Source organism: Saccostrea echinata, unplaced genomic scaffold (assembly GCF_033153115.1).
Source record: "Saccostrea echinata isolate AGI-Se365-2 ecotype Australia unplaced genomic scaffold, CSIRO_AGI_Sech_v1 ptg000054l, whole genome shotgun sequence".
Classification (NCBI taxonomy): Eukaryota; Metazoa; Mollusca; class Bivalvia; order Ostreida; family Ostreidae; genus Saccostrea; species Saccostrea echinata.
In genome coordinates, this window is record NW_026889803.1 from 22303864 (window position 1) to 22324326 (window position 20463).

Here is a 20463-nt window from a genome sequence, read left to right on the forward strand (position 1 = left end):
ACTCTAAGTTATGATTCTATTTACCGGTAGTACTCCTTATGTGAAAGAGAAGGAAAGATAATACCATTTCAAGAATATCTAATGTATGTTTTGTTAATTGAGCTTCTTTTTTGTCCAAAGACATATACATATTAAAGTTTATAATTAAAAAAAAAAATCAAGAGGCCCAAGGGCCACAGTCTCACCTGAGATTTTTTAGCCCTGTTGGAAACAAAATGACGCCATAACATGTGGTCATAGAGGGTTATATTGTGTTATAAAACAAAGGTGAAATATGAAGATAACGAACAGTATTCAATCTCGAAAGTCCAATGAAACAATGCAAATTTGAAGCAGAGCAAACACGGACCTCAAAATTTAGAAGTGGGATCAGGTGCCATGGAGGAGTGAGCATCCTCTGCTGATCGGTCACACCCGCCGTGTGCTCCTTGTTATGACTGGGTAATATCAGAGAAATCCGTAGACAGTTCAGTGTATAAATAATGGCCTAACAATTAGTATAAAAAACGTCAGTAAGCAGTTTACTCAATGATAGGTTGTATACTGTAAATTCCTTATTTTACGCGAGTACTTAATATCGCGAAAGGGCTCTTAGACGCCAAATCGCGAGAACAATAATTCGCGAATGGACAGTTTACAATGAGATTTAACATTAATTTCAACACCATAAAAATAAAAGCGAGTTATTTTATTTCGCGAGTGGTGCTCCTCGCGTAATTACGCGTTAATTAATTCTTCGCGTATATTTAGGAATCTACAGTATGCTGACAAGGTCATTGTATCAATCATAAAACTTGCAAAAAGATGACTTCAAACGAGACTGTTGATACCCTTGTTTCGTCAACTTGTTTGTCAATAGCTTGTCTCGTTTTAGAAATTGTTCATACGTAGAGCATGCTTTTGCGTATCAAATCAACCGAGAGACATAAACCACATATGCAGGTGATAAGGGTATACTGCTACATAAGTAAGGGAAGCTGACGATTGAAAAGTTGAAGACATCACGTTTATCATAAAGCTTTGTTGTTAGGTTACCATTAACATCTTTTTCTAGTAAAATATCTAAATATGAAACAGATGTGTCAGAATCTGTGGTATCTTTTATTTCAAGCTCACTGGGATACATCGAGTCGACTTATGAATGAAAGTAGCTATTGTTAATTGATAAACGTTGTCAATATATCAAAATGTCGTGTTGAAGGCCACAGCAAGTGTTTTCTTCTTCTCATGCAGAAGTTTTTGAATAAATTCTGCTTCATATGAATACAAAAATAGGTCTGCTAATAAGGGCGCGCAATTGGTTCCCATGGGAATTCCAACAGATTGTTGGAAGACCTGATCTCCAAAAACTACATAGATATTGTCAATCAGAAACTCAAGCATCTTTTTAATATCAACTTCAGTGTACTTGTGTGTACTATCAGGGTGCTTTTTAACAAAATAATTCTGTAAATGACCAATGACAAGGTAAGTATATATTTACAGTTCCATTTTTATTGAAAAAGCAGCTGTCTATGAGGTGTGATCAAAAAGTTTGCGAACTAATTGAATAACTTCCATAAAAGAAATGAAATTAGGTTTTAGTGTTCATTATTTTTTAAAGTAGTTCTCTCCAATTTAAATGCACATCTGCCACCGTTCTGCCTATGCGCGAATCACGTGATACAGGCGGTCACGTGACATGCTCCGAAGCGTTCCGTTCACAAGATGTAAAAGATTTTTCTGAGTCTTATATTTCTTACCATGCAAGTTATTTTTTATAACAAGAACAGTCAACTTGTCAAAAATGGCCAAATCTCGGCAATAGGATGGGTGGATAAGGACATCCTTTCCTGAAATGAGCATGGTGACCATCACATCCCGAGTCTTTTGTCTTGGGAGCGTCGTTTATCCAATGTGGATATAAGGCATGGCGCGTTCTTTTTATCATATCTGATATGATTAAAGTCTAAAGTAAATGATGTTTTAGGGATTTAATAACTGTATTATTGTTAAGATATTCAACTATTTTTCTAACTGTAACTTGGCGGTCTTTCATATCAAATTGCTCAACTGAGGACACATCTCTTTCCCAGCTTGCTTTCACTGGGCAAGAGAACAAACATCATTTTTAACCATCTCCCTTCTTTCACTAAAACAATCAATCCAATTAATGATTGAACTCCTGGTTAGTCTTTTGTCTTCATAAACTTTGTATAAAGTATTATATGCTACTGCAAAGGAATTTCCAAGATACACATTAAACTTTACAACTGCTCATTGCTCGAGCACGACTGAGTCAATCATTTTTTGTCACAAGTAACCTACCTAATGACGTCATTTTCACATTGTGACGTCACAAACATGGAGCAAAACATTACATAAAACTACTATATATAGAACATGTGTATGACTATATGTGTGCCAAATTTCATTCTGATCTGAATTGTGGTTTTGAAAATATAGAGATAGTTCGTGAACTTTTTGATCACCCCTCGTATGATGTCAAAAAGCCTGGACTTTAATTTATCGTAGGGAATGGTTGTATAAACTAAAGTGTTGAAAAGTCGTATGTTATGATGCTATTGATTTTAGTAAAATTTTGTGATTTCAAATTTTCCAAAAGTTCTTAGGAGTTTTTAAGTATCCACATCTGATTTACACCACTTCTCGAATATACTGATGTACAGTACTCCTGAAGTTTCTCCTTCATTACAGTAAATATTTTAGGGAGGAGTAAAGAAAGGGGCTTGGTAATACATTTACTAGAACCCGCTATGTGCCTTTGTTTGTAAGGATTTTTATGAAGTTAGGAATCCAGTAAAGGTATGGTAATTATGTTCCCCAAACGAAGTTTGGGAACATATTGTTTTTACTCTGTTTCTTATTATTATTATTATTATTAAGGTCTTCCGTTTCAGACGGAAGACCTTATAGTGATTCTACTGTTTATTATTATTATTATTTTTTTCCCATTTTTTGTCCAAGCGATTTCTCAGAGATGGCTCGATGGATTCTCTTGAAACTTTCAGGGATTATGAGAAATAAAATAAACTAAAAACATTTTTAAGGATTTTGCAAAATTCACTTCCGGTCGTTAGATATGTCCGATTTCCGTTTTTTTAAAAGAGATCATGTCCAGACGATATCTCAGAAACGGTAAACGATTAAGACCTCAAACTTTCAGGGATTATAGATCATGACAAGTACGTTTGCAGAATATGTTTAAATCCGTCAGCCGTCACTTCCGGTCGTCACAGGAAGTGATCAAAGAAATCGAAAATTTCAATATAATAGTTTTGAAATCATGAAACAGCTTCCTGAGAGTCCAGTGTTTTTTTTTAAATTAGGTCCTTGAAGATTGGTTGTTTCTCTGCTTTAAATTTCTTTGAGAATTGATGGGACCACAACATTTGAATATTTGGGTTCTAAATTTAGACTTGTACTCAGCACTTCTGGCAATAGAACAGTGGGGGATCTTCTTTGTGCCAGTGTAATGTTGAATACTGACCCGAGTTGAAAATTGACCCACAGATCATTTTTCAACGTTGAATATTGAACCAGGGGTGCTTTTACACCATTGAAAATTGAGACCAAAAGTCATGGAATTTATACCCAGGGTCATTTTTCAATAGATTGGTAATTTTTTTTCTAATCTCTCATGACCTTGACACATTGAAAATTGACCCTTCTGAATATTGAGCCTAACTACAGAGCCTTGAAGTGTCTTTGAACTTGAAGTTGTTTTAAGAGGCTTATCTGGGTCTGTTTATTAATATTTCAGGCCAACTTTAAAATAATGTTTGATTGCCCTCTCCCAACTGGGTATGAAAAAAAATTGGGTCTGTAGGTTGGTGAGAATTTTTTTTCCAGAAAATTTCAACATCACTACTGAATTATCAAAATCTATTTTCCTGACTGCATAAAAAAAAAAATTCCTTCTTAGAGGTTAAAAAAAGTTTTGAGTCAGGCCATTTTTACCCAGTCGGGAGAGGGCAACCAAACAATTTTTCAAAGATGGCCTCAGTTTCAAAATTTTCGTTTTGCCACAATAAAAGAAATAAGCATATCAGCCCAAGTATATAAGTATGTTGTTGAACTTATTTTCATGCATGACAACCTTAGTTTTGTCACTACTTTCTAAATTTCGTAGCATCTATAAACAATACAATCTGTAGATTGGGAATAAAACATGGGCCCCTGCAAATTCCAGAGGTGGGATCAAGTGCTTAGGGAGTGTAAGCTTCCGCTGTTGACTGGTCACACCCGCCTTGATCCCTAATTATTGAACATTCCGTAGTTGAATTCAGTATAAAAACAAAAGCCTAACAATATGGATTTATATTTAATTGCTCTCGTAAAATTTAGATATTTATTTCAAAATTAAGAATTATCTCCCTCGTGCATACCTCTGTTCATTCGACATATATGGCTACTGTAACAGTCTTTGTTTTTTTTTAATTTAAATTTCTTGGATTTCCAACATTTCAGCATGAGCATCACTGAAGAGACATAATATGTCGCAATGCACATCTGGTGCATCAGAATTGGTACCATATATATGATTTACATTACACAATTGTTAGTTGGCCTTTATTGTCTATAGTCTGTAAAATTTCCAAATAAGAAACGTTTGTGGCAGATTCTATGGTTTCTTTTATTTCAAGTTCACCGGTATATATCAAGTCAACTTATGAATGGAAGTATATTAATGTAAACATGATTTTTGTAAAGAATAAAACTGAATTAAGTGTGTATATTTAATTGAATAAATCAAAGTTGTCTCATGGTCAAAATTCCATGACCCAGCTCAATTTTTCAGTGGCTTAGGGTCTAAATTCAACATCTATGGTCTTAATTTTCAATCCAGATCAAAATTCTATGTTACACCTATGCATCTACTGCGACACTGGAACTAATTTTTACAGTCTCCTTTGAAGGACTGGTCTCAACGTCCCTTACTGGGATTTGAACCCGTGACTTAGAGGTAGCCTCCAAAACAAAATGATCTAGAAGCACTGCACAATTTGAGGCCCTTGAAAAAGTACATTGCATGTGTAAGCACGGGGAAGCTGATAGTACTTGTAGGTTTGAAAAATATACTCGGATGCCCAGTCTTTGTGTATCTGAGAATCTCATCTATTTAAATGCTCAATTTCAATAAATATTAATAATATACTGATACAGTATATAATAAATAACTAGTATTAATTGTAACGGGGACCGTTACAGATGTTCCCCAAACGCTCCCCAACTTCCTTTTGGTGTCTTATTCCCTGTAAGCTTCATTAAATAAGGCAATCAAGTATATTGTTTTTTTATACGCATTACACACGCACGGGCATGCATTTACAAAATGACCTTGTCAACTTGTCTACACTTTTAATACATCTTTATATTCAAATTTCATTAAAAGATAAAAAAAAATTCGGCTATATTGAGTATATCTGTCATTTTACGCATTGCACGCGCGCACACGTGCATGCATGTCCATGATGACCGTGTCATCTTGTCAACACTATAAATATATCTACATATTTCGGGTATCAAATCATTTCATCAAAAAGTATAAAAGTTACAGCTATATCAAGTATATTTGTCATTTTAGCATTGCATGCGCGCGCACGTGCATGCATATGCATGTTGACAATGTCGTCTTGTCTACATTTATAATATGTCTATATATTCTGAGTATCAAAGCATAACATCAAAAAATGTAAAAGTTACGGCTATATCAAGTATATTGGTGATTTTACTCATTGCACGCGCACGCACGTGCATGCAGGTGCGTGCTGACCATGTCATCTTGTCTACACTTCTAATATATATTTAAATTCTGAGTTTCAAAGCAATTCATCTAAAAATATACAAGTTAAGTCTATATCATTCATATAGGTTATTTCAATCATTGCGCATGCGCACACGTGCATGAATGTGCATTTTGACCATGTCATCTTGTCTACACTATTAATATATCCTGATATCCTGAGTATCAAAGCATTTCATCAAAAGAGTTGAAAGTTATGGCTATATCAAGTATATTGGTCATTTTACTCATTGCACGTGCACGCACGTGCATGCATGTGTGTGCTGATCAAGTCTTCTTGTCTACACTTCTAATATATATTTATATTCTGAGTGTCAAAGCAAAAAATGTACAAGTTAAGTCTATATCAATTGTATTGGTTATCTTAATCAATGCGCATGCGCGCATGTGCATGCGGTGCACTCTGACCATGTCATCTTGTCTATACTATTAATATATCCTTATATTCTGAGTATCAAAGTATTTCATCAAAAGATATGAAAGTTATGGGTATATCAAGTATATTGGTCATTTTACTCATTGCAAGCGCACGCACGTGCATGCACGTGCACGCAAAATGACCTTCGTTCAGCAAATCTACATAATATTCCTATTAACCCTAAAAAGGTTTCAACTCAATCGGATGTATAGTTTCGGAGATCACTCGTGGACAAAAAAGTACCCAGGAAGAAAAATAATAATAACTAGTTATAATTGTAATGGGGACCGTTACAGATGTTCCCCAAACGCTCCCCAACTCCCTTTTGGTGACTTTTTTCCTGTAAGCTTCATTAATTAAGGCAATGAAGTATATTGGTAATTTTTTGCATTTCACGCGCGCGTACGTGCATGCATGTGCAGGATGACCATGTCATCCCATCTATACTATATATGCATCTTTATATTCTCAGTATCAAAACATTTCATCAAAAAATATATAAGTTCCGGCTAAATCAAGCATATTGGTCATCTTAGCATTGCGCGCACGCGCACATGCATGCATGTTCATAATGACCATGCCTTTTTCTGTACACTTATAATATGTCTGTTAATTCATAGTATCAAAGCTTTTCATCAAAAAAATATAAAAGTTACAGCTATATTAAGTATATTGGTCATTTAACACACTGCACGCGCGCGCATGTGCATGCATGTGCATGATGGCCAAATCATCTTGTCTACACTTTAATATATCTATATATTCTTAATATCAAAGCTTTTCATCAAAAAATATAAAAATTACGGCTATATTAATTATATAAGTCATTTAACACATTGCACGCGCGCGCACGTGCAAGCATATGCATGCATGTGCATGATGACCATGTCATCTTGTCTACTCTTTCTATATATATAAATATTTTGAGTATCAAAGCATTTCATCAAAAAGTATAAAAGTTACGATATTATCAAGTAAATAAGTCATTTTACGCTTTTGCGCGTGCGCGCACGCGCATGCATGTGCATGTTGACCATGTCATCTTGTTCACACTTTTAATATATCCTTATATTCTGAATATCAAAGCATTTCACCAAAAAATATAAAAATTACAGCTATATCAAGTATATTGGTCATTTTACCCATTGCACGCGCACGCACGTGCATGCACGTGCGCGCAAAATGACCTTTGTTCCGCAAATCTACATAACATGCCTATTAACCCTAAAAAGGTTTTAACTCAATTGAATGAGCAGTTTCCGAGAACACTCGCGGACAAAAAAGTACCGGAGAAGAAATAAGAAGAAAAAAGAATCATAATAATAATAATAATAATAATAATAAGAAACAGAGTAAAAACAATATGTTCCCAAACTTTGTTTGGGGAACATAATAACTAGAAACTCATTGCGAGCAATGAGAGGTCTTCCGTCCGATTCTGAAAAAAGAAAACTCAAGCTGAAAAAGTGATAAAAGAAATTCAGACACTCTCGAGATTTAACCCTGGTCGTCAGCCTGAAAATCCAACGTGCTAACCATTAAGCATTCCCTTTTTTGCATCACTTCCTGTCACGATCGGAAGTAACGGCGATACAAGATTTTGTCACGATTCAAATAAACTGATGACAGACTATCAGTCGTGAAAGTTTTAGACTTCAGTCGTTTACTGTTGTCGAGCAATAGACCGGAAGTTGACGATTATTTCCAGTGGAATCTAACATATTTTGAAACAGCGAAAGAGATGCAATAAAGTGATGCAAGTTTTAGTTTAAAAAAGAAAGAAGAGAAATAAAATGAGCGCATCCTCTGATCTAAAACGAAAAAACAGGTTTTGTAATCCTCAGAAATAGTTCTATCATTTAATAATTGCATATTTAAGATAAGAGGTTACGTCCTATATTAAATATCGACATCGAAAAATAGCTTTAAAAATTGCTGTTTTGTAGAAATTTTCAGGATACGAGGAAAATGACGCAATTCATGACGTCTTAATGCATAGGCTAGCCAGAAAATTATGTCATTTTTGATAGATACACAGTCATCAAAGGTCTAAATGATATTTAATGCATTGTCAACTAAAGCCAAGCAGTTTCAGTTTTTCTGAAATTCACAGGGCCAAAAAAAGGCCCTAAGTGAACCTTGTTCTTTAATATTGAAACCACTACACTAGCGAAATGTACCAGCCATTATCGATGTTTACCTTGCACTCATTCTCTGAAGTAACGAGTGTCAGGCAGGTTAATTTTTTTTTCTTATAGTGCAGAATTATAGGATGAAAACTAGCCAGCTAAATTTTGTGCAAGTGCTAGTAGATTTACATCGGATTTGTTACTTGAGCTTTAACAATAACTGATAGCAGAGAAAATAATCTGTTACTGATAAAAACTAAAAAAATAAAAAACTATTGTGTTTACTTCCTTTATTCTTTATGTATTCAGCTTTCGATTCTATGCAATTCCAAATACAGACATGTCCGTATAATCTTTTTCTGTACTTCTACACTACTGCATCAGACCATTTGTGAAAGGCGGGTCAAGATACTTTATTTCGCGCCAAACGTCACGAGTAAATCTTCGCACCTTTTCTTTGAAATGTGTCTTCAATATTGAATGAGTGTACGTGATAGCTTCAATGAAATTAAAAAAAAAATATGTTGCTATAGCCTGATTTTGGAGCCTAAGAATGTTTATTTATCACACTGTACATATAACATATCGTATACGGTCAAGTAACATAAAGGCAGCGCTAAGTTTTCTGACACATTTTATATTCCTCTTAACCCCCAAAGTGGACTATTCCAATTAGTAACACATTAATGAAAAGTCTTGAATGTTTTGCAACAAAACACGTCTCGCCATATGACGCTCAAGGAATCTGATACCTATTATGTTCCGTAACTTGCATCTATAAAGGAATATAACCCTACTAAAATCAAAGAAAAATATTGAAAAACGTAAAAGTTGAAAAAATGGACTTTTTAAATTCGCTTCCGGTAGCGACCGGAAGTACTCACGACGCACGAAAAGGCAAACCCGCACATCTAGAAGTCATGTTCCATGCTCTCCAACATTTCTCCAATTCATATCTTTAGCCGTTCTTCAGATCTCGCACGGATAAAATTTCATTTTAAAATCAGAAAATGTCCATAACTTGGAACCGGAAACGAATTTTTCCAAAATTCTTTCAAATGTAACAATGGCATGTTATAGCGCATTATCCCTGAAAGTTTGATGGAAAACCATTGAAGAGTTCTCGAGATATTGCGTGCACAAGATTTGTCTAAAAAATCTATTTTTAAAATGTATTCTAGTAGACAATTTTAAAAACAAATTATATATTAAGCATTACAATAAGAGTCTCTATTAACCCTACTAAAATCAAAGAAAAATATTGAAAAACGTAAAAGTTGACAAAATTGACTTTTTAAATTCGCTTCTGGTAGCGACCGGAAGTACTCACGACGCACGAAAAGGCAAACCCGCATATTTAGAAGTCATGTTCTATGCTCTCCAACAAGTCTCCAGTTCATATCTTTAGCCGTTCTTTAGATCTCGTGCGGATAAAATGTCATTTCAAAATCAGAAAAATGTCCATAACTTGGAACCGGAAGCGAATTTCTCGAAAATTCTTTCAAATGTAACAATGGCATTTAAAAGCGCATTATCCCTGAAAGTTTGATGAAAAACCATTGAATAGTTCTCGAGATATTGCGTGCACAAAATTTGTCTAAAAAATAAGAATAATAATAATAATAATAATAACTAGACTCTTGTTGCCATGGCAACAAAAAAGTCTTCCGTTCTTCTAAATCTGTAAGAATTTGCTTTTTTCTGTGTAAAAAACATACATATCATATTTACTGTGAAAGAAAAAAAAATAACTGGTAAAAAGTCCTTTCAGTACTTAAGGTACTTTGATTTTCATGATAAATTTTGTATACTGCGTTTGGCGCCTATAAGAGATATACGTATATCATAGAGCAAGGATAATTAGCAATTAAAAAAAAATGTTTGCAATCATTTCTAAGACAAACAAACAGACGAACAAACACCGTACTATCATAAACTTCACTGTGTATACGTTCTGGTATAATTGTGATGGTGTTATAAAAAATATATATAATAAATTAAGTTAGTATCAAATTAAACGTAAAGTCACTGAGTTTTGTAAAGTTATAATATCAAGATTTGACAGCATACCTATAAGAAAGATTATTCAGTTACAGTAATTATTCAGCAATCGATTGATTGATTGATCATATGTTGTTTAACGTCCCTCTCGAGAATTTTTCACACACATGGAGACGCCACTACTCGCCGGTGAAGACTTAAAATTTCTGTCCTATACTTTGGCACTTATATCGCCATTGAGCAGTGAGGAATCTTTTTTATGCCAGCACCTTCTGCGACACGGGACATTTTTTATTTTATTTTATATTTTCACAAGTTTGTTGCATCAGATCTACTTAAAGATCATACTTCAAGATCATTTCGAACTCAGGCTACTTTATTGCAGTGCATAGAGCGTCAGGTGATTTTGATTGACAGGTCAACACACGTGCACTTCGTGCGATACTAATAAAATAAAATATACAGGATGTGACCATGACTGACTGTGAAATCAGAAACTATTTAATAAAGAATGGGTGACTGATATAGAAATATATTTGGGTCTATGTAAATGGATAGGAGGATCGGGATGAAGAGGGAATCTCTCTCTCTCTCTCTCTCTCTCTCTCTCTCACACACACAGACATGTACATGTAAATTGAACATTTCAGTATCATAATGACAAATGTACCATTACAGAATATGAAATTCTGTACATATGACATGTAAATGGTAATTATAACCACATGTTCCAGATTTAAATCTAAAACGAAAATATAATTCAAATGCCTGTCTGCACGAACGTCTCCAAATATTAATCAAGACGAAGGGGGGGGGGGGGGGGGGTCAAAGGAATTAGATAGTTTTATGAATTATAAGGAAAAGTACGGACGTCAGTTGCATGTACATAATTATATATCATTGCATAAAATTGTGCTCATTCAGGTATACTTATCCCACATATCAACAGACCTGTGCAATTTTTTTTATCATGTTTTTTTTTTTTCAAAGGAAACATATAGCGTAGCATTATTTCACACAGAATCGCGTTTTCATATATTTTTTTTTTAACTCTTTGAGTATTTCACAAGAATCCAAGAATCGCCTTTTCACATCTTTTATAACTCCTTGGGTATATAGAGTATAGATCATGTGTCATAAATAATTTAACTTTTTATCAAATATACATGTAATAACCAAATCTAATCTATAAATTGATTTTCCTTCTTTTAAGTGGCAGATATCAATTTATTTCCAAAGGCTTTAAAACAGTACAGTAACTGTATTACAATTTTCTATCACTCAGCTCCTTTTCGAGTGTATGTAATATTTTTTAATATTGAAAATAAAACTCGGAAATCGGGATAAATTCGCATTCAAATAATAGAGAATAATAAATCGTCTGCATTATAGAAGGCTTAGTAACTACATGTATCTTATTCTGAACTTACTACTATAAGAGATTAAATAAAACTGCATGCCTGTCCATCACTATAAATGTATATTCAGTGCTTATAATTTATTTACTTGAATTCGCTACCTAACATATATAGTATTTTTTTTAAAGATATATTATACATGAGTAAATCAATTAACTGTCAATACAGACTTACACTACACTGGCAACTTTAAACTATACATTCACTGGAAGCGGTAACTAACGTACTCTTACATTTAGAAGAGTGAATATGGAACGTCTAAATATTTTGATATGGAGAGTGTATATGTTTCTAATGTCATCGATACTATTTCCGCCTTTATCTCGAAAGTTCTATTCTCACTTACAAGTCAGAGTTATCCTTCTTTGCCCACTAGGTAAATAGGGAAAATGACGGTACCAAAAATCTACAAAATGTGGAATCTGATTTCAAAACAAATTATATATTTAGTATTTGTAGAATAAACTCTGTTATACATAATAATATCTTGAAAAAATATTAAAAAACAAAAAAGTTACAAATTGACTAAAAACAAGTTCACTTCCGGTTCGGACAAGAAGTACCGGAAACGCACGAAAACAACTTCGAAACAAAGAGAATGTCATGATCTAATACTCCTGTAAATTTCACATCTTTACCTCAAACCGTTTCTGAGAAAAACGCCGGACAAAAGTCCATTTTAAAATTTAAAATTCGGCCATAACGTCGGACCGGAAGTGAATTTTTCAAAAAACGGAATTTTATATAAACTTCACATATCAACCTATTATCCTGTAAAAAATTGTGAAAATCTATCAAGCCATCTCTGAGTAATCGCGCTCACAAAATTTGGGAGGAATAATAATAATAATAATAATAATAACTAGACTCTTGTTGCCATGGCAACAAAAAAGTCTTCCGTTCTTCTAAATCTGTAAGAATTTGCTTTTTTCTGTGTAAAAAACATACATATCATATTTACTGTGAAAGAAAAAAATAACTGGAAAAAAGTCCTTTCAGTACTTAAGGTACTTTGATTTTCATTATCAATCTTGTATAATACATTTGGCACCTATAAGAGATATACGTATATCATTAGCAATTTAAAAAAAAATGTTTGCAATCATTTCTAAGACAAACAAACAGACGAACGTACACCGTACTATCATAAACTTCACTGTGTGTATGTTTTGGCATAATTGTGATGGTGTTATAAAAAATATAATGAATTAAGTTAGTATCACATTAAACGTAAAGTCACTGAGTTTTGTAAAGTTATAATATCAAGATTTGACAACATACCTATAAGACAGATTATTCAATTACAGTAATTCTTCAGCAATCGATTGATTGATTGATTGATTGATTGATTATACGTATGTTGTTTAACGTCCCTCTCCAGAATTTTTCACTCACATGGAGACGCCACCACTCGCCGGTGGAGACTGTAAATTTTTGTCCTATACTTTGGCATTTATCGCAATTGAGCAGTGGGGAATCTTTTTTATGCCAGCACCTTCTGCGACAAGGGACCTCGATTTATACGATCTCATCCAAAGGACCGGTCTCTACGTCCCACAGTCGAAGTTCATAATACCGAGATATTTTATTTTTTATTTTATTCTATTTTTTTCACAAGTTTGTTGCAGCAGATTTACTTAAAGATCATACTTCAAGATCATTTCGAACTCAGGCTACTTAATTGCAGTGCATACAGCGTCAAGTGATTTTGATTGACAGGTCAACACACGTGCACTTCGTGTGATACTTTTTAAGCTGAAAAATATACAGGATGTGACCATGACTGACTATGAAATCAGAAAACATCTAATAAAGAATGGGTGTGACCGATAAAGAACTAATTTTTGGTCTGGATCGGGATTAAGAGGGAATCTCTCCTCTCTCTCTCTCTCTCTCTCTCTCTCTCTCTCCCTCTCTCTCAGACATGTAAATTGAACATTTCATAATCATAAAATATGAAATTCTGTATACATGTAAATGGTAATGTTATTCACATGTTCCAGATTTAAATCTAAAACGAATATATAATTCAAATTCAAGACGGGGGGGGGGGGGGGGGGGGGGGCTTCAAAGGAATTAGATAATTTTATGAATTACAAGGAAAAGTACGGACGTCAGTTGCATGTACATGATTATATATCATTGCATAAAATTGTGTTCATTCAGATATACTTATCCCACATATCAACAGAGTTGTACAATTTTTTTATCATGTTTTTTTTTTTCAAAAGAAACATATAGCGTACCATTATTTCACACACTCTTTAACTCTTTGAGTATTTCACAAGAATCCAAGAGTCGCCTTTTCACATCTTTTATAATTCCTTGGGTATATAGAGTATAGATCATGTGTCATAAATAATTTAACCTTTTATCTAATATATATGTAATAACCAAATCTAATCTATAGATTGATTTTCTTTCTTTTCAGTGGCAGATATCAATTTATTTATAAAGGCTTTAAAACAGTACTGTATTACAATTTTCTATCGCTTAATTCCTTTTTTGAGTGTATGTAATATTTTTTAATATCGAAAGTAAAACTCGGAAATCGGGATAATTTCGCATTCAGATCATAGAGAATAATAAATCGTCTGCATTATAGAAGGCTTATAACTATCATATTCTGAACTTAATATACGAAATAGATAAAACTGCATGCCTGTCCATCACTATAAATGTATATTCAGTGCTTATAATATATTTACTTGAATTAGCTACCTAGCATATATATATTAATTTTTTTTAGATATATTCATGTGTAAATTAACTAACTGTCAATACAGACTTACACTACACTGGCAACTTCAAACTTTACATGCACTGGAAGCGGTAACCAACGTCCTCTTAAATTTTGAAGAGTGAATATAGAACGTCTAAATATTTTGATATGGAGGGTGTATATGTCTATAACGTCATCGATACTATTTCCGCCTTTATCTCGAAAGTTCTATTCTCACTTACAAGTCAGAGTTATCTTTCTTTGCCCACTGTATACACACTAGGTAAATAGGGAAAATGACGGTACCAAAAATCTACAAAATGTGGAATCTGATTTCAAAACAAATTATATATTTAGTATTTGTAGAAGAACCTCTGTTATACATAATAATATCTGGAAAAAAATATGAAAAAACAAAAAAGTTGAAAATTGACCAAACACAAGTTCACTTCCGGTTCGGACAGGAAGTACCGGAAACACACGGAAACAACTTCGAAACAAAGAGAATGTCATGATCTAATACCCCTGTAAATTTCACATCTTTACCTCAAACCGTTTCCGAGAAAAATTCCGGACAAAAGTCCATTTAAAAATTGGAAATTCGGCCGTAACTTCGGACCGGAAGTGAATTTTTCAAAAAACGGAATTTTATATAAACTTCATATATCAGCCTACTATCATGTGAAAAATTGTGAAAATCTATCCAACCATCTCTGAGTAATCGCGCTCACAAAATTTGGGAGGAATAATAATAATAATAATAATAATAATAATAACTAGACTCTTGTTGCCATGGCAACAAAAAAGTCTTCCGTTCTTCTAAATCTGTAAGAATTTGCTTTTTTCTGTGTAAAAAACATACATATCATATTTACTGTGAAAGAAAAAAGTCCTGTCAGTACTTAAGGTACTTTGATTTTCATTATCAATCTTGTATAATACATTTGGCACCTATAAGAGATATACGTATATCATTAGCAATTTAACAAAAAATTGTTTGCAATCATTTCTAAGTCAAACAAACAGACGAACGAACACCGTACTATCATAAACTTCACAGTGTGTATGTTTAGGCATAATTGTGATGGTGGTATAAAAAAATATAATGAATTAAGTTAGTATCACATTAAATGTAAAGTCACTGAGTTTTGTAAAGTTATAATATCAAGATTTGACAGCATACCTATAAGACAGTTTATTCAATTACAGTAATTCTTCAGCAATCGATTGATTGATTATACGTATGTTGTTTAACGTCCCTCTCTAGAATTTTTCACTCACATGGAGACGCCACCACTCGCCGGTGGAGACTGCAAATTTTTGTCCTATACTTTGGCATTTATCGCAATTGAGCAGTGGGGAATCTTTTTTATGCCAGCACCTTCTGCGACAAGGGACCTCGATTTATACGATCTCATCCAAAGGACCGGTCTCCACGTCCCACAATCGAAGTTCATAATACCAAGAGATTTTATTTTTTATTTTATTGTATTTTTTCACAAGTTTGTTGCATAAGATTTACTTAGAGATCATACTTCAAGAGCATTTCGAACTCAGGCTACTTAATTGCAGTGCATACAGCGTCAAGTGATTTTGATTGACAGGTCAACACACGTGCACTTTAAGCTGAAAAATATACAGGATGTGACCATGACTGACTATGAAATCAGAAAACATTTAATAAAGAATGGGTGTGACCGATATAGAATTTATTTTTGGTCTATGTAAATGGATAGGAGGATCGGGATTAAGAGGGAATCTTTCTCTCTCTCTCTCCCCCCCCCTCTCTCTCTCCCAGACGTAAATTGAACATTTCATAATGACAAATCTACCATTATAGAATATGAAATTCTGTATACATGTAAATGGTAATTATATTCACATGTTCCAGATTTAAATCTAAAACGAATATATAATTCAAATGCCTAGCTGCACGAACGTCTTCAAATATTAATCAAGATGGGGGGGGGGGGGGGGGGGCTTCAAAGGAATTAGATAGTTTTATGTTTTATGAATTATAAGGAAAAGTACGGACGTCAGTTGCATGTACATAATTATATATCATTGCATAAAATTGTGTTCATTCAGGTATACTTATCCCACATATCAACAGACCTGTGCAATTTTTTTTTGATGTTTTTTTTTTTTCAAAAGAAACATATAGCGTACCATTATTTCACACAGAATCGCGTTTTCACATTTTTTTTTAACTCTTTGAGTATTTCACAAGAATCCAAGAATCGTCTTTTCACATATTTTATAATTCCTTGGGTATATAGAGTATAGTTCATGTGTCATAAATAATTTAACTTTTTATCAAATATACATGTAATAACCAAATCTAATCTATAGATTGATTTTCTTTCTTTTAAGTAGCAGATGTCAATTTATATATAAAGGCTAAATAGTACTGTATTACAGTTTTCTATCACTCAATTCCTTTTTGAGTGTATGTAATATTTTTTTAATATCGAAAATGAAACTCGGAAATCGGGATAATTTCGCATTCAAATCATAGAGAATAATAAATCGTCTGCATTATAGAATGCTTATAACTATCGTATTCTGAACTTACTGTACGAGATAGATAAAATTGCATGCCTGTCCATAACTATAAATGTATATTCAGTGCTTATAATATATTTACTTGAATTAGGTACCTAGCATATATATTAATTTTTTTTTTTTAGATATATTCATGTGTAAATCAATTAACTGTCAATACAGACTTACACTACATCAATACAGACTTACACTACACTGGCAACTTTAAACTATACATGCACTGGAAGCGGTAACCAACGTACTCTTACATTTAGAAGAGTGAATATGGAACGTCTAAATATTTTGATATGGAGAGTGGAGAGTATATATGTCTTTGACGTCATCGATACTATTTCCGCCTTTATCTCGAAAGTTCTATTCTCACTTACAAGTCAGAGTTATCTTTCTTTGCCCATTGTTTACACACTAGGTAAATAGGGAAAATGACGGTACCGAAAATCTGCAAAATGTGGAATCTGATTTCAAAACAAATTATATATTTAGTATTTGTAGAATAACCTCTGTTATACATAATAATATCTTGAAAAAATATGAAAAAACAAAAAAGTTGAAAATTGACCAAACGCAAGTTCACTTCCGGTTCGGACAGGAAGTACCGGAAACACACGAAAACAACTTCGAAACAAAGACAATGTCATGATCTAATACTCCTGTAAATTTCACATCTTTACCTCAAACCGTTTCCGAGAAAAATTCCGGACAAAAGTCCATTTAAAAATTGGAAATTCGGCCGTAACTTCGGACCGGAAGTGAATTTTTCAAAAAACGGAATTTTATATAAACTTCATATATCGGCCTACTAGCATGTGAAAAATTGTGAAAATCTATCCAACCATTTTTGAGTAATCGCGCTCACAAAATTTGGGAGGAATAATAATAATAATAATAATAATAATAACTAGACTCTTGTTGCCATGGCAACAAAAAAGTCTTCCGTTCTACTAAATCTGTAAGAATTTGCTTTTTTCTGTGTAAAAACGTACATATCATATTTACTGTGAAAGAAATAAATAACTGGAGGAAAGTCCTTTCGGTACTTAAGGTACTTTGATTTTCATGATCAATCTTGTATAATGCATTTGGCACCTATGAGAGATTTACGTATATCATAGAGCAAGGATAATTAGCATTTAAAAAAAAAAATGTTTGCAATCATTTCTAAGACAAACAAACAGACGAACGAACACCGTACTATCATAAACTTTACTGTGTATATGTTCTGGCATAATTGTGATGGTGTTATAAAAAAATATAATGAATTAAGTTAGTATCAAGTTAAACGTAAAGTCACTGAGTTTTGAATATAATATAATATGAAGATTTGACAGCATACCTATAAGAAAGATTATTCAATTACAGTAATTATTCAGCAATCGATTGATTGATTAATTGATTGACTATTCATCTTCTTCTCTTAGAATCATTTGGCCCATTTATCACACTGGTCAAATCCTCACATTATATGACAAGAAAATCATTTAGCGTATTAGATAATCAAACGCTCTCGTGTTATGATCAATCCATTCTATTCATGTAAATGATATGTAGAATTCAAACGTATGCTGGAGATGCCCGTTTTCATACTTGTATTAAATGTTTAGTCAGTAACACATCTTCATTCACAGCTAATTAGTTACCTATTTAAAAATCTAATATAAGCCTCGTATTGCACCACCGAAACACTAAATCTGTGTCAGAGTCAAATGATTTTAGTGCGTTACTGTTGGGACCCACTTTCTTTGAAACAGGTCAAAGTGTTAACAATGAGTAGGTTGTTAGCTAAGTTCATTAAAATTTCTAGTTAAATTTTTTCTTTGTCATCCTTCCAAAGTTTAAATAAAAGTGATGCACCAACTACGGGTGTATATATGATAAATTCTCAAATTTGCTTTGTTTGTTTGTTCTTTAACGTCCCTCTCAAGAATTTATCACTCACATGGAGACGCCAGCACTCGCCGGTGGAGACTGCAAATTTTTGTCCTATAGTTTGGCACTTTGGCACTTATCGCCATTGATCAGTGAGGAATCTTTTTTGTGCCAGCACCTTTTGCGACACAGGACCTCGATTTATACGATCTCATCCAAAGGACCGGTCTCCACGTCCCACAATCGAAGTTTATAATACCGAGATATTTTATTTTTTTTATTTTATTTTATTTTTTCACAAGTTTGTTGAATTGGATTTACTTAAAGATCATACTTCAAGATCATTTCGAACTCAGGCTATTTTATTGCAGTGCATACAGCGTCGGGTGATTTTGATTGACAGGTCAACACACGTGCACTTCGTGTGATACTTTTTAAGCAGAAAAATATACAAGATGTGACCATGACTGACTATGAAATCAGAAAACATTTAATAAAGAATGGGTGTGACTGATATAGAACTAATTTTTGGTCTATGTAAATGGATAGGAAGATTGGGATTAAGAGGGAATCTCTCTCTCTCTCTCTCTCTCTCTCTCTCTCTCTCTCTCTCTCTCAGACGTAAATTGAACATTTCAGTATCATAATGACAAATCTACCATTATAGAATATGAAATTCTGTATATAAGTAAATGGTAATTATAACCACATGTTCCAGATTTAAAACTAAAACGAATATATAATTCAAATGCCTAGCTGCACGAACGTCTCCAAATATTAATCAAGACGAGGGGGGGGGGGGAGTTCAAAGGAATTAGATAGTTTTATGAATTATAAGGAAAAGTACGGACGTCAGTTGCATGTACATAATTATATATCATTACATCAAATTGTGTTCATTCAGGTACATGTATATACCTAATCCCACATATCAACAGGACCTGTGCAATTTTTTTATCATGTTTTTTTTTTTTCTCAAAAGAAACATACAGAGTAGCATTATTCACACAGAATCGCATTTTCACATATTTTTTTTTAACTCTGGAGTATTTCACAAGAATCCAAGAATCGCCTTTTCACATCTTTTATAACTCATTGGGTATATAGAATATAGATCATGTGACACAAATAATTTAACTTTTTATCAAAAATACATGTAATAACCAAATCTAATCATATATCGATTTTCTTTCTTTTAAGTGACAGATATCAATTTATTTCCAAAGGCTTTAATACAGTCTGTATTACAAATTTCGTAACTATCTTATTCTGAACTTACTATACGAGATAGATAAAATTGCATGCCTGTCCATCACTATAAATGTATATTCAGTGCTTATAATATATTTACTTGAATTATATACCTAGCATATATAGTAATTTTTTTTTTAGATATATTCATGTGTAAATCAATTAACTGTCAATACAGACTTACACTACACTGGCAACTTTAAACTATACATGTACTGGAAGCGGTAATCAAATATGTACTCAGACATTTAGAGGAGTGAATATGGAACGTCTAAATATTTATTCTA

At 33.2% G+C, this 20463-nt stretch overlaps 1 protein-coding gene and 1 long non-coding RNA gene across 3 annotated transcripts in view; one reads left to right on the plus strand and one right to left on the minus strand.

Annotated features, from left to right (window-relative positions):
* The window catches only part of LOC133206083 (coiled-coil domain-containing protein 74A-like), a 214685-nt gene that overhangs the window by 63092 nt on the left and 131130 nt on the right, over window positions 1-20463 (minus strand). The gene's annotated exons all lie outside the window — the stretch shown is intronic.
* LOC133206085 (uncharacterized) overlaps window positions 1-20463 on the plus strand; it is a 51442-nt gene that overhangs the window by 653 nt on the left and 30326 nt on the right. The gene's annotated exons all lie outside the window — the stretch shown is intronic.